General features: G+C 36.9%; 1 long non-coding RNA gene and 1 pseudogene across 1 annotated transcript; one reads left to right on the plus strand and one right to left on the minus strand.

The window, feature by feature from the left end:
* The first annotated feature begins 881 nt into the window (after positions 1 to 881).
* Positions 882 to 11765, plus strand: LOC113330801 (annotated as a pseudogene).
* LOC113330852 lies at positions 8406 to 11269 on the minus strand. The gene is made up of 3 exons (XR_003350534.1): positions 9680 to 11269; positions 8984 to 9027; positions 8406 to 8458 (listed from the first exon to the last, which is right to left on the minus strand). It is a non-coding gene; the product is annotated as an uncharacterized LOC113330852 (long non-coding RNA).
* Positions 11766 to 12067: the final 302 nt, after the last annotated feature.

Below are 12067 nucleotides of genomic sequence, written 5' to 3' on the forward strand. Positions count from 1 at the left end.
GAAGCAGGCGATTTAGGAAGAGAACAAGACTTACCCCAGTTGGTATCTCAGACCATCGGAACCTCCAGGGTTCATAAGCTACGAGATGAATATGCTCAGAAAGAGGACCAGTACGAGCTTTACCATTTTCTCCAACCCCCAGATCAAAGGACCTTCAGCAATCAAGGGGAACATCATCCAATCTTCGTCATTAGAAAAATGAAGACGATCATTCCTCGCATTACCAAAAGGCTCAACGTCTTGAATAAGAGCTTTAAAGGGGTCATCCATAGGTTTTCGAGTAAGCTTAATACCCTACTCTTGATATTTCCTCGTAGACAGGGTTTTATTGGTGTAATTCAATATGAAGGAATCGATGTTGTAATCTTTAGGATCAAATTCCTTCGCGACTAACGAAATTTGAGAAGGACCTCCCTTCGAACGCAACACGAATTCATTTGCAATACGAATTGCGTTTCCAAACACCTCGTTGGAGTTTGGTCAGTATCTCATAAAAAAAAGGATTGGATGGATCATACATAGGAAAGAAAAGACCTTCTTTCAATTGACCTAAAGTGATGATCATTCTTTTAGAAGTCCAAGTTTCAGATTAAATCCATCTATAGTTCAGCTCCATGAACTTAGTCGTAGTAACAGGGGGAGTAACTGAAGAATCGATCGCTGGAGTTAGGGTTAAACCCTTCTTCTCAAATTCCACTTGAAAATCTTCAAGAGTTTTAGATAATGTCGGATATGGAATCCTTTTAGGAGGAAGAAAAATTGAAGAACAACATCAACAACAACAGGGAAGAAGATGAAGAATATAAATAATAAGAAAAATAGAGAACTGGAGTATTAATACTAAGGAAATTACTTACCGGAAATAGTAGGTCAGCGTAGCGATGGAAGAAGCGGAACCGGCTATAAGCGGTTACGGGAAGATGTGGGTGACATGGAAGCGAGATTTCAGGAGACGTGGCGGATACGAATCGTTAGAAGATTCTCTTCCATCCTTGGTACCTGCGAATGAGAAGAGAAAAGGCAAAATGTAGGTACGGAAATCCTACTCGCCACGTGGTCGAACGAGGTTGCACGAATTACGCGAAGTAAATCTAAAAAGAAGATCTTTTACCAAACCCCGAGAATAAGTGTCAGTGATAAGTCAATTCAGTTGTCAGAATTACCTTTACAAATATTAGATCTGCGAAGTAAGACTCCATCTTGGATAAACATCTGTGAGTTATACTTGAGGAACCATTTTGGCGAAATAAGATTACTTGGACGAGAAGATAGTTTGCTAAGTACATGAATTGCTGAGAAAGAAATAAGACAGTTGTTCCGACAGGCTACCGAAGTTATCGATGAAAAGAAGGGAATAACTTTATTGAAAATGGCTTGGGCGAAGTATAAAGCAAGTTCACGTGAATTGTGTGAGTTCCGACGAAGTAAAATGAGTTGTACTCCACTACTTAGTTTTTCTTATAAATAGAGACCTTGGTTCATTGTAAAAGGGGTTGGATTTTATATTCAGAGAGGTCATGTTGAGAGAAAGTAAGTTAGGGTTCCTGTAAGTTTCCATACTTGTTTATTATCATCATAACTTATTTATAAAATAATTTATATTTCGTCTGCAACCCAAAAGGAAGAATTCAATCTTGTTCTCTTATCATATCTTTGATTTTGTACATTTTATTACTTGGGTGTACTACTAGATCTCCAGTAGTTACAAACTTGATGCGTTGAGCAAAGAAAATGTGTCAGACAGGATCCTTAAACAATCTCTTCGTGAAGCTAGCTAGACATTTGTGTTATGATATCCATATGCCACCTTGAATCCGATCTGCCAATATGGCTGGCTAGCACTGATATATTCTCAATATAACCTTATCATTTTTGTTTAATTTGTTTATTAATTTGATCTACTTGAACAATAAATCTTCAACTGTTTAATGGGCATTTTGTCCAACCCATCGTAATATATCATACCTTTTAACTAATCAAGAAAGCTTCTTTAATTAAAACAAGAAGTTGTATAATTACCCACCAATTATAATGCCCTCCAATAAACTAATACTATAAGACTAGATGCTATCACCAGCGCCATCTTCATATAATAAACAAATGTATTATGGAAAATGATTCGCACACCGAAGGAAATGTCACTGAGGCTGCAACGTATGAGAGGGGGTGGGGCCCACGTCTTCCCACCCCCTCCAGATGCTAAGCACGCAACATTTGGGACCGTCAGATCCCCTTGGTGCGCACCGTATCGGTGTGTCTAGCAAAGTTGCATTGTTAAACTGTCAATTTCTTTTTGAAATATTTCATAGTCTAAAAGGCTTATAATCTGCTTTTATTAGGTTTAATTACATCATTCAATTTTCAAAGTTAAAGGATTGCATGGCTCGATAAATATCATCCATTTCTTTTCTATAAACTATTTTCTTTCAAGAATACCAGGTCAACAACTCTATCCTTACATACTATATATATAAAGACGGAATAGAGGAAATTTCACTGAGGATTGAGTTGAGTACTTAAGCTTAGCTTAGATAACCATCCCTACTATCTAGCTATCTATCACCTTCTTTTGTACCTGAAAGCATGAAAAAAATAGTAGTGAGAGATTACAATGAAAAAAAAGACAAAGAAGCAGTTGAAGAATTAGAGAGACAATGTGAATTTGGCTCCAGCGAAAAACCTTCTCTTTTAACTTATCTTATGAGTGACCCGGTTTGCCGAGTTCGAAACTCTCCTGCATGTATCATGCTGATATGTATGCACTGCTTATTGTTCACTTTGTTTGCTCGGGGACGGCAACAGAAACTATATAGGGAAAAAGAGGAAAAAAAAAGGTATATCATATGTGGTCGAGCATGAAATATACAAATGAATCCAAAAAATCAACAGGCTGAATAGCCAAAGTGAACTACATACCAATCAACAAGGATAAATTTCATAAGTACTTGCTGCAAGTCTGCCCTGTGATTATTAAGTGTGTCCATATTTCAGTACTTGCTTGTACAAAGGTCATAACATTTGTTTTATGATGATCAGGTTGCAGAGTATAAAGAAGGTGATACAACCAAGATAGTCGGGGTTGTAAGAGGGTATATTAAGAATGTGTCAAGAAAGAGCAGCCGGTGATGATTTTCCCATATATGTTAAGGCTGCTTACATTCTCGGTCTCAGGGTTTCTCCATGTTACAAGTCTCTATCTATCCCTACACGTCACATTATGTAATTATATTTCTACTTACTTTGAAGGTTTTATGCTATTCTTTAATGTGATAAAATCATTATTAGCATATTTGTGTAACTGTGTTTGTTTGTTCTTTTTATTGTTTTACTTTTGCTAGGCTTTAACCATTTATATGCAGAAATGTTATTTAATTTCCTCTTTTTCATCTCCCTATTCACCTCCCTGCTATCTAAACCACACATATAAATTTAGATTCACATTCATGGATAGATAGGGTTAACTCGTTTCCTGAATATTGAGTTTAGATTGTAGGGATGTGAATAGGAAGGTGGAAAAGAAGGAGTGGAATAGCATCGCCGATTTATATGTGTTGAGAGACTTGAGACGGTAGAACTTTCAAAATAAATCAATGCTAAGATAGGGTTAGTTGAGGCGGGTCTCAAATGCTGCTGTTTTTTCTGTAATCAATGCCTTATCACTAATTAAATTTGGTGCAGTTTCAGACGTTGGAGTTCAGAGTACCGTGCTAACGATTTTTCCCATTTTTGTAACCGTGGAATCTCACTGCATACATCTATAATAAATGTCATGGCATGCATGTCAATTATTCAAATATCTATAGAAAATGCCATTTTTGATGGGGTAAGGAACATAGAAAAACAAACAAATATCGTTCATAAATGCATATTTTTGTCCCTCATATCTTGGAAAGTTAACCTGCTATATATGCAAGATATGGTTTATGTACTACTCACTATTACTACTTAATTTTAATTACTAATATGAGTTATACTTTGAATTTCAGGCGACTAGGTCTCGGAACGAAATTGGTATCGGCATTAGAAACGTGGTTTAAGAAAAATGGTGTCGAGTACTCCTACATGGCCACTGACTGTGCAAATCAGGCCTCTATTAACCTCTTTACGTTTAAATGCGACGATGTTAAGTTTCTTACACCAACCGTTTAGTCCAACCAGTTCATGGGCATAAAAAGCCCATAAATTCAGGAATCATTGTGATCCAACTCTCTCTTCAACTCCCCGAGTTGATCTGCCGTCGAGTTTTCTCAGAGGCAGAGTTTCCCCCTAAAGACATAGATGTGATTTTATGCAACAAACTCAGTTTGGGAACTTATATTGCATTGCCTAAGAAATCGCTTGCCATGTGGGATTCTCAATCTGGGAATCTTCCTAAGAAATTTGCCATGTTGAGTGTTTGGAATACCAAACAGGTTTTTAAGCTTCAAGTTAAGGGAGTATCAGTGTTAACTCACGCGTGTTGCGTAGGTAGTCGAATGATGGATGAGTGGATGCCTTGGTTGAGGATACCATCAGTGCCAGATTTGTTTAGTCCATTTGGGGTTTATTCGTTATACAGCCTTCACATGGAAGGAAAAGGTGTATCACGGCTTATGAAAAATTTATGTGCCTTTATTCATAATATAGCCAGAAATGATGTTGGATGTTGCGTCATTATTGCTGAGGTTGGGAGGAGAGACCCAGTTAGAGAAGCGATACCACATTGGAAAAGGTTTTAATGGAGACTAAGACTTTCCTGATAGAAGTGTGTGGGCTTCCAACTCAAAACCAATTGGCAATGAGTGGAGTGTCTCCACACCTTATATATTAGGATCATAAGGAGGTAGTAAGCAACGTGGGACTAAGATGTATGCCCCCTCCACGTGTAGGGCTCTTGAGACCTCTATAACGTGGATCCATATATGTTTGCCCGTTTGGATGCCCTGCCTTTTAGGTCTTCCGGATCTTACACGGGTCTTACGTCGCATACAGGGCCTGACTCTATACCATGATAGAAGTGTGTGGGCTTCCAACTCAAAACCAATTGGCAATGAGTGGAGTGGCTCCACACCTTATATATTAGAATCATAAGGAGGTAGTAAGCAATGTGGGACTAAGATGTGACTAAGACTTTCCTTAGTCTCCACTTAGTCTCCATTATTCCCCCTCCACGTGTAGGGCTCTTGAGGCCTCTACAACGTGTATCCCTGCATGGTTGCCCGTTGATGTAGTTTTTACAGTGGTAAGAAAAGGGTTTGATTCTCGTACTTGTGAAGTTGGTTTTAGACTTAAATTATAAAATTAATCTAGTGAATAAAACAAAAGATGATGACAATATTGAGGGATTACTGGGAATCAGAATTTCACCAAACTCATATTCTATGGTTTCAATATTAATTCTTAGAAAATTATAGCTCCAAAAATAATAACTATTGACTCTTAATCTTTGCCAAGGTAGATTTCATAAAACATTAGTTGTAAATGGTAAGCATAAGTTATCAAAACACTAAAGCTAAGCATAACGCATCAAACTAAATGACAACTAATTAATTTAAAATCATAATTCAATTTATATTAATGTAAAAGTCATAAAAAGAATTAAATAAAGTTACCACAGTGATGAGAATTGACTTCCTCCGTCATCCCAGTGTTGGGTTTTAGCTCCACATGGTGAAAATACGCTCAAAATATTTATTCATGGCTCAAAAGTGTGTTTACAATAGTGAAAAGAGAGAAGAGTAATAAAACAGAAAACTGCAACGTTTATACGTGTTGCAAGTCATTGTTACAGTAAATGATTGTATTGTAGCAGGATAAACGACTTTCTGTATGCGTCTGTTCTTCGTGTTATTAAGAACGACACATCTTTTCTGTTGTCTGCAACTCTTCTTCTTCCTCCTCACCTGTGGCTGCTGAAACTCCTCTGCAGCGTTTCGTTCTTCACAGAAACCACCCCAAATTCTCGATCCCCCTTCTGTGAACTCACAACAACCGTTTTATACACAACAGGTCCAAGTTTCTCGATTAAAATCCTTCATTTTCTTCTCTTTACTTTCTCCGGAGGTCTCGGATTTTCTTTCTCTTTTTCTTCACGTCTTCCCTGCTTCTTTCAAAACTCTCTCCAGTTCAAATGAAATAAATATACAAGTAAGATATTATTTAACAGTTCTCCACGCAACTTCCATATTTTCCATATATTTTCCAAGAATAAACCCTAGATATACAACTCCCTGTTTTACTCTAAACCGAAAAAAGCATCCTATTTTCTCGAATCTGAAACACCTACCTTTCCTGTTTCACGTTAGTAGGAAATACCAATTAGTCCCACAAATAATATATTAGAGACAGTCTAGTCCAGTGGACCTAGTCAATTGTCTATTTGGTCCTATTTGATAATATAAATTATAGTTTGGTCCTAAAAATTATAGTTTGGTCCTAGGGTGATGTCATGGATGATGTAAATGTCATTGTATGGTGGCAGAAATACCCTTTTGGGACCACATATATAGACAAAAACCCTAGAAAATATCTTATTTTCATATTTACTTTCTCTCTCCACCTGTTTTCAGATCTAGTTTCTCTCTCCATTTTTTTTTCTTTTTTCTTTTGATGCTCACGAAAACGATGAAGAATGATGATATTTTTTTTGGTTTTTTCTTCTATGTAGCTACTGTTGATGTTGAAGATCTTGATCTTGATTTTGCTGCTCGTGTTAAAGATGAAGTTCTGCTGTTGTTGAAGATGACGAAGACGATGAAGATGATGCTACTCTGGACTTCATTTCTAGAATGAACTCTGTTTTTCTTAGGTTTTTATACAAAGTTCATTTCTGGAATGAACTCTGTTTTTCTAGGTTTTTATATGGAATTCATTTATGGAATGAACTCTATTTTTCTTAGGTTTTTATATGGAGTTCATTTCTGGAATGAACTCTGTTTTTTTAGGTTTTTATATAGAGTTCATTTCTGGAATGAACTCTGTTTTTTTTAGGTGATTTCTGAAAAAATAAGTAGGAATTTACGGGAGTTCATTTTGAAGAATGAACTGCTACAAAAAAATAAGTAGAAATTAAACGCAAGGGTACTTTTGTCCAGTTAATGTTTTTAAATAATTATGGACCAAACAGTAAAGGCGTTTTCCCAAAGGACCAAACTGACATGGACCCACCTAAAAAAAGACCAAACGATATTTTTCCCTTCACGTTAACAGGCTACTCCCAATTCAATTCCAATTAAAACTCCTACAAAATCTCAACCGAAATCTTTCCTGAAATTTACGCAGGTTTAAATTCCATTTTCTGTTAAATATTTTCCTTTTCTGTTTGAAGATATATGATGAGATTTGCTTCCTTTTTTTAGTTTCCAAAACACGTCATTCCCCCGTAGCAATAACATCGCAACACAAACATCCCTTGAAAATCTCCAAAAATAAACAAAAATTATCCCGAGAATAACTTGTTTTCTGTTTTTGCTCCAAACTGATATCTAGCCAGTTCTAGTCGAAGTAGAGGCATATACTAGTCCCGTTTACTCAGTTCAAGTCCAGCCCAAACAATTATGGTGATTGAATCTCATTAAACACCTTCCAAATTTCGAACCCTAAACTCTGTTCTCGCTACAAATATTTTCCCGTCAATTTTTGGAATTTGAATTTGAGAAGATGAGTGCCCCTTATCCGGGCTAGGGGTACGAATAGTAGTTGCCCTGGGGTTACCCCTTATCATTTGGGTGCCCCTTATCCATGTAAGGGATCCGAATATCAGGTGTCCTCCGGGTGCCTTTATCAACTTTTCTGGGATATCTCCAACATACTTCCAGGGTGCTTGTAGTACGCCTTCTGGGTGCTTTTAGTAATTTTCTCTAGAGGTCCAAATGCCACTTTTTGAGCCTATTTCTCCGCAAAAGCTTATTTCTCCAAAAACACCTACAAAGACACAAAAAGCCATAATAAATACAAAATCGAGTACTAATAATATATCCAATTGAGATCAAAATAGACACATAAATGCATCTATCACCCGTTTGGCTGCCCTGCCTTTTAGGTCTTCCGGGTCGGGTCTTATGTCGCACACAGGGCCTAGCTCTGATACCATGATAGAAGTGTGTGGGCTTCCAACTCAAAACCAATTGGAAATGAGTGGAGTGGCTCCACACCTTATATATTAGGATCATAAGGAGGTAATAAGTGTAGCGCCCCCTAAGCTAGCAGCTGACTAATCCAAAAGATTAACTAAATAAGAGGCACTAAAATTTAAATCAGTTACTTAAACATTCAATTAAGAAATTTGGTACAAAACTTAACCCAAAACTAGCCCCGCTCAGAAATATATATATATAAGAACTTCTCTCAAATGATACATATACAATAGTCATTTGGTTACAAATAGAATATACAACATAATAAACATAGCAAGCGTTAACCAACTAACGAACTCAGCTCCTCGAAGCTTCCGCAGCGCAACTCTGATCTGTCTCTGAAACTGAAAGTGGGAATGGGTGAGCACATCATCCCTAAAAGAGGTGCCCCGCAGGAATTAACATTTAACTTTCATGTAATCATTGAAAATGATTTGAAACAATTCATGTTTTCCCTAGCACTAAAACACAACCAATTCACAGTGGTAAACAATCATGTATATGGAACTAACTCCTTCCAAAAAATATATAATATGGTGACTCGTCCCGCACCTAGATAGCTATTATGGTGAACTCGTCCCGCACCTTTTAAGCATAAAATCTCGAATTCATGTAGCTATAAATGAAGGAGCAGTATCCTATATACAACAGATGGAAATTCTCATTTCCCAATCAATTCATAAAGACAAACAAGGCATTACAATTCCTTTCCAAGGAATGGAAAGATTAAAAGAAATAACAGAACTTTCGTAATTCAAAGTTAAACAAATGCATGGAAAGCACAACCATACAATGCATGAATTTGTTAAACATAAACTTTTGTAAAGGAAACGACAATAATCACAATGGGGTTAAATATAAATTCCTACCTTTTTTGATGACAAGCCACGCCTACCTCGAGATCCACGATCCACTGGTTCATCATTTGAATCGATCGTTGTTAATATTGACTAATTGTTAATCACACAAGAAGTCTAAGAAACTAGCCAAGATGGCTCACACATAAATTATACAAGTCTATCTAATGGTTCTAAGCCCATTTATGGTTCTACACTTCTTTATTATCCATCTCTTGCATATCTAAAGGTTTAACTAATCCAATTAGATTGATTCTATAATCCATAGTTAAGTCTTATGAATATCTACAACTTTGTAGAATAAGCCAAAGGCTAATTCAGACCATAAGTGGTCCAAACACTAATTAAGATTGCTGGCTCTAAGCCCAAGCCCGTGGGCCTGATCCGGCACGACCCACTAGTCCGGACCACTACACAAGGCCTGACCCAACTGGGTCAATCTAACGGTCAAAGGGTTCAACTAACAGTCAACGTCAGTCAAATGGTCAAGTCCAGGGTCAATGGTCAAATGAGTCAACTCAACGAGTTGATCTGGGTTTACTGAGTTAACTCATTCAGGCAATGAGTCATCTAAGGTATGTCAGATTAACAGGCAAACACTTTATTGTAACTACAAATTCACTGCCAACCTATTTCAATTCATTTGACCGAAACACAGTTTATTCTAACAGAATTGTACAAATCAATACAACTGAGATCTAAGCTTACCTGCAAAAGAAGTACCAAGCTTTCCCTTACAGATTCAAGCAACACCTTCATCTAACCCTCATTCCCAATTTCAAATCAACCAAAACAAACAAACCAACTCAGCCTAAACAAACACAAGCTCAACTGTGACTAATCCATCAGTTCATCATTAACTCGTCTCTTCTCTACAAGTTCTGCCATTTCACTTTCCTTATCACCTGCTACTCCAATACTCTCTCAGCCAACACTAACTGCAACTTCAGTCCTGCAATTACAATTCCAGCATTTACCAACTCATCTGCAAGTCTATTCTCAACTTCGACACATTCATTCATCTAATTTCCATTTCTCTAAACTCAGTCCATCACAAACACATCTTAGTGTTCATTATCATAACTTGAAATGCCAGTTCTATACACATACATCTTAATTCTTAATTCAAATATCAAGCACATAAACTCATTCAATAAAATTGAGTAGCTAAGATAAAACATCTCAGGGAATAATTACCTCCAATGGTTCCATTGAAACCAAGGAAATTCATTATTCTTTAACTTGAACTCAACTAGCATCTTCCTAAGGCAGTTTAGGATTGAATTCTTCTCTACTTCAATTCAGTATATTAGTTCCACTCAACCAGTATTCACCAATCTTCATCACCTGCATAATTTCCCCAGTGAGCCCTAACTTAATACCCAACTCATGACTTCTCTAATTCAAACCAAGAACAGTAACCCAATTCTTCATAAGAACAGCTTCGCATCAACAAATCAACATCAACCCTTTGGTTCTTCATCACCAATCACTCAAATCCAACTTTAATTACTCTATCCTTCCATGGTCAGAACCCAGCCTCAAACCCTAAGTCTGTTTAACCAAGAATCAACACCAGAGCTTCAATTAAACAAAAACCCTCTCAATCTCCATCTAACAACAACCCGAATCACTTATCAATTTCAACATGCACTCATCAATCTCAAAACCCTAATTCCTCGATTTTTCACTCTGAATTGGAAATCAGTTGTTAATTCTTCTTCCTTGCTCTCAAATCAAATTACCCATCACTAGTTTCTCAAACAATTACTCAAAATCACACAATTTAATCTTCAATTTTAAAGAACCCTAATTACCTTTTCTCCAAGTTCTGTATCAGCCGCTTGAGCCAGTACCACCACCAATATAAACCCCATGATCTGTTCTACCATCTATCGAACACAAATCTTACGATTAATCTCTCGAATTGAGTTTCAAACCAACATTTCGAAACCCCAATTCTTCAATTCTACAACGCGTCAACTACTAAGCTTCAATTCAACCACAACCCTTGTCATATTCCTCTAGCAGAAACCTAAGTACCATATCAATTGCATACGAATTCAGTTAATGAGTTTAGAAAACCCTAACTGAATTTCCCTTGATTTATATCTTCGATTCCTTATAGTTCTCTTCCTAATTCGCAGCAGCACCATCACCTTCAGCATATGTATACTAACCTCAATTGATTCTCTCAAATCGGATCTCAACTTACCTCTCAAACGTTTACAGAAGAAGAGCGGAGAAGAAAGAAAGAGAAGAAGAATGAGAAATGAAGAAGAAGAAGAAAAAAAAGAATGAGAGTTATCCTCTTGATCGGCTAGGGATAAGGTCGACCCGTATTGCTAAGATATCCACTCGCTTCAACACGTGCAGCCATAAGGGTACTATACAAAAATACTATTTTACCCTTCGAAAAAAATTTGATAAATTATCTTCATCCGGTATCCGAATGACACGTTTGAGTAGTCCATTTCGCGTAACTTTCCGAGATCTATACATCGGTACTAGTTTCGTAACTAAATCGTTGTTACATTAATTTCTAATAACCAACGTTCGAGTTACACTAATTGAGTAATTAGCGGCTAAATCGTCTCTTGACTAGTCTAATAGCATTGACGAGCTTGAGGGTCCTTACAGTAAGCAATGTGGGACTAAGAATTTTCTTAGTCTCCACTTAATCTCCATTAGGTTTCCATGGGATGAAGACCTGTGGTATATGAAGAAACTTACAACCGAGAAACATAATGGAGAAGAAGAAGAAGATGATGATGATGAGAATGAGAATGGTTGAGATCTTGACTGGAGTAGATCTAGGCTGTCTACTCCAGTAATTTTCGTTGATCCCCGTGACTTTTGAATCGTTCTGATTTTGGTAATCCACGTCTCTAGCTAGTTTAACCTGATTATATGGTCTGTGGTGGTCTATGGACAGGGTAGGTAATGTCGTTTCAACAAATTCCCAGTTCAAAATGTAAATCAGGTATTATCATAACCTCATTGAGGCATCTACGTACCTAGTGATTTTTGATATATTATGTTGCATGTGTTGGTCTCAATAATATAAACTACCTCCGTAAATTGTATCAGAAAAAT

Source organism: Papaver somniferum, unplaced genomic scaffold, assembly GCF_003573695.1.
Source record: "Papaver somniferum cultivar HN1 unplaced genomic scaffold, ASM357369v1 unplaced-scaffold_119, whole genome shotgun sequence".
Lineage (NCBI taxonomy): Eukaryota > Viridiplantae > Streptophyta > Magnoliopsida > Ranunculales > Papaveraceae > Papaver > Papaver somniferum.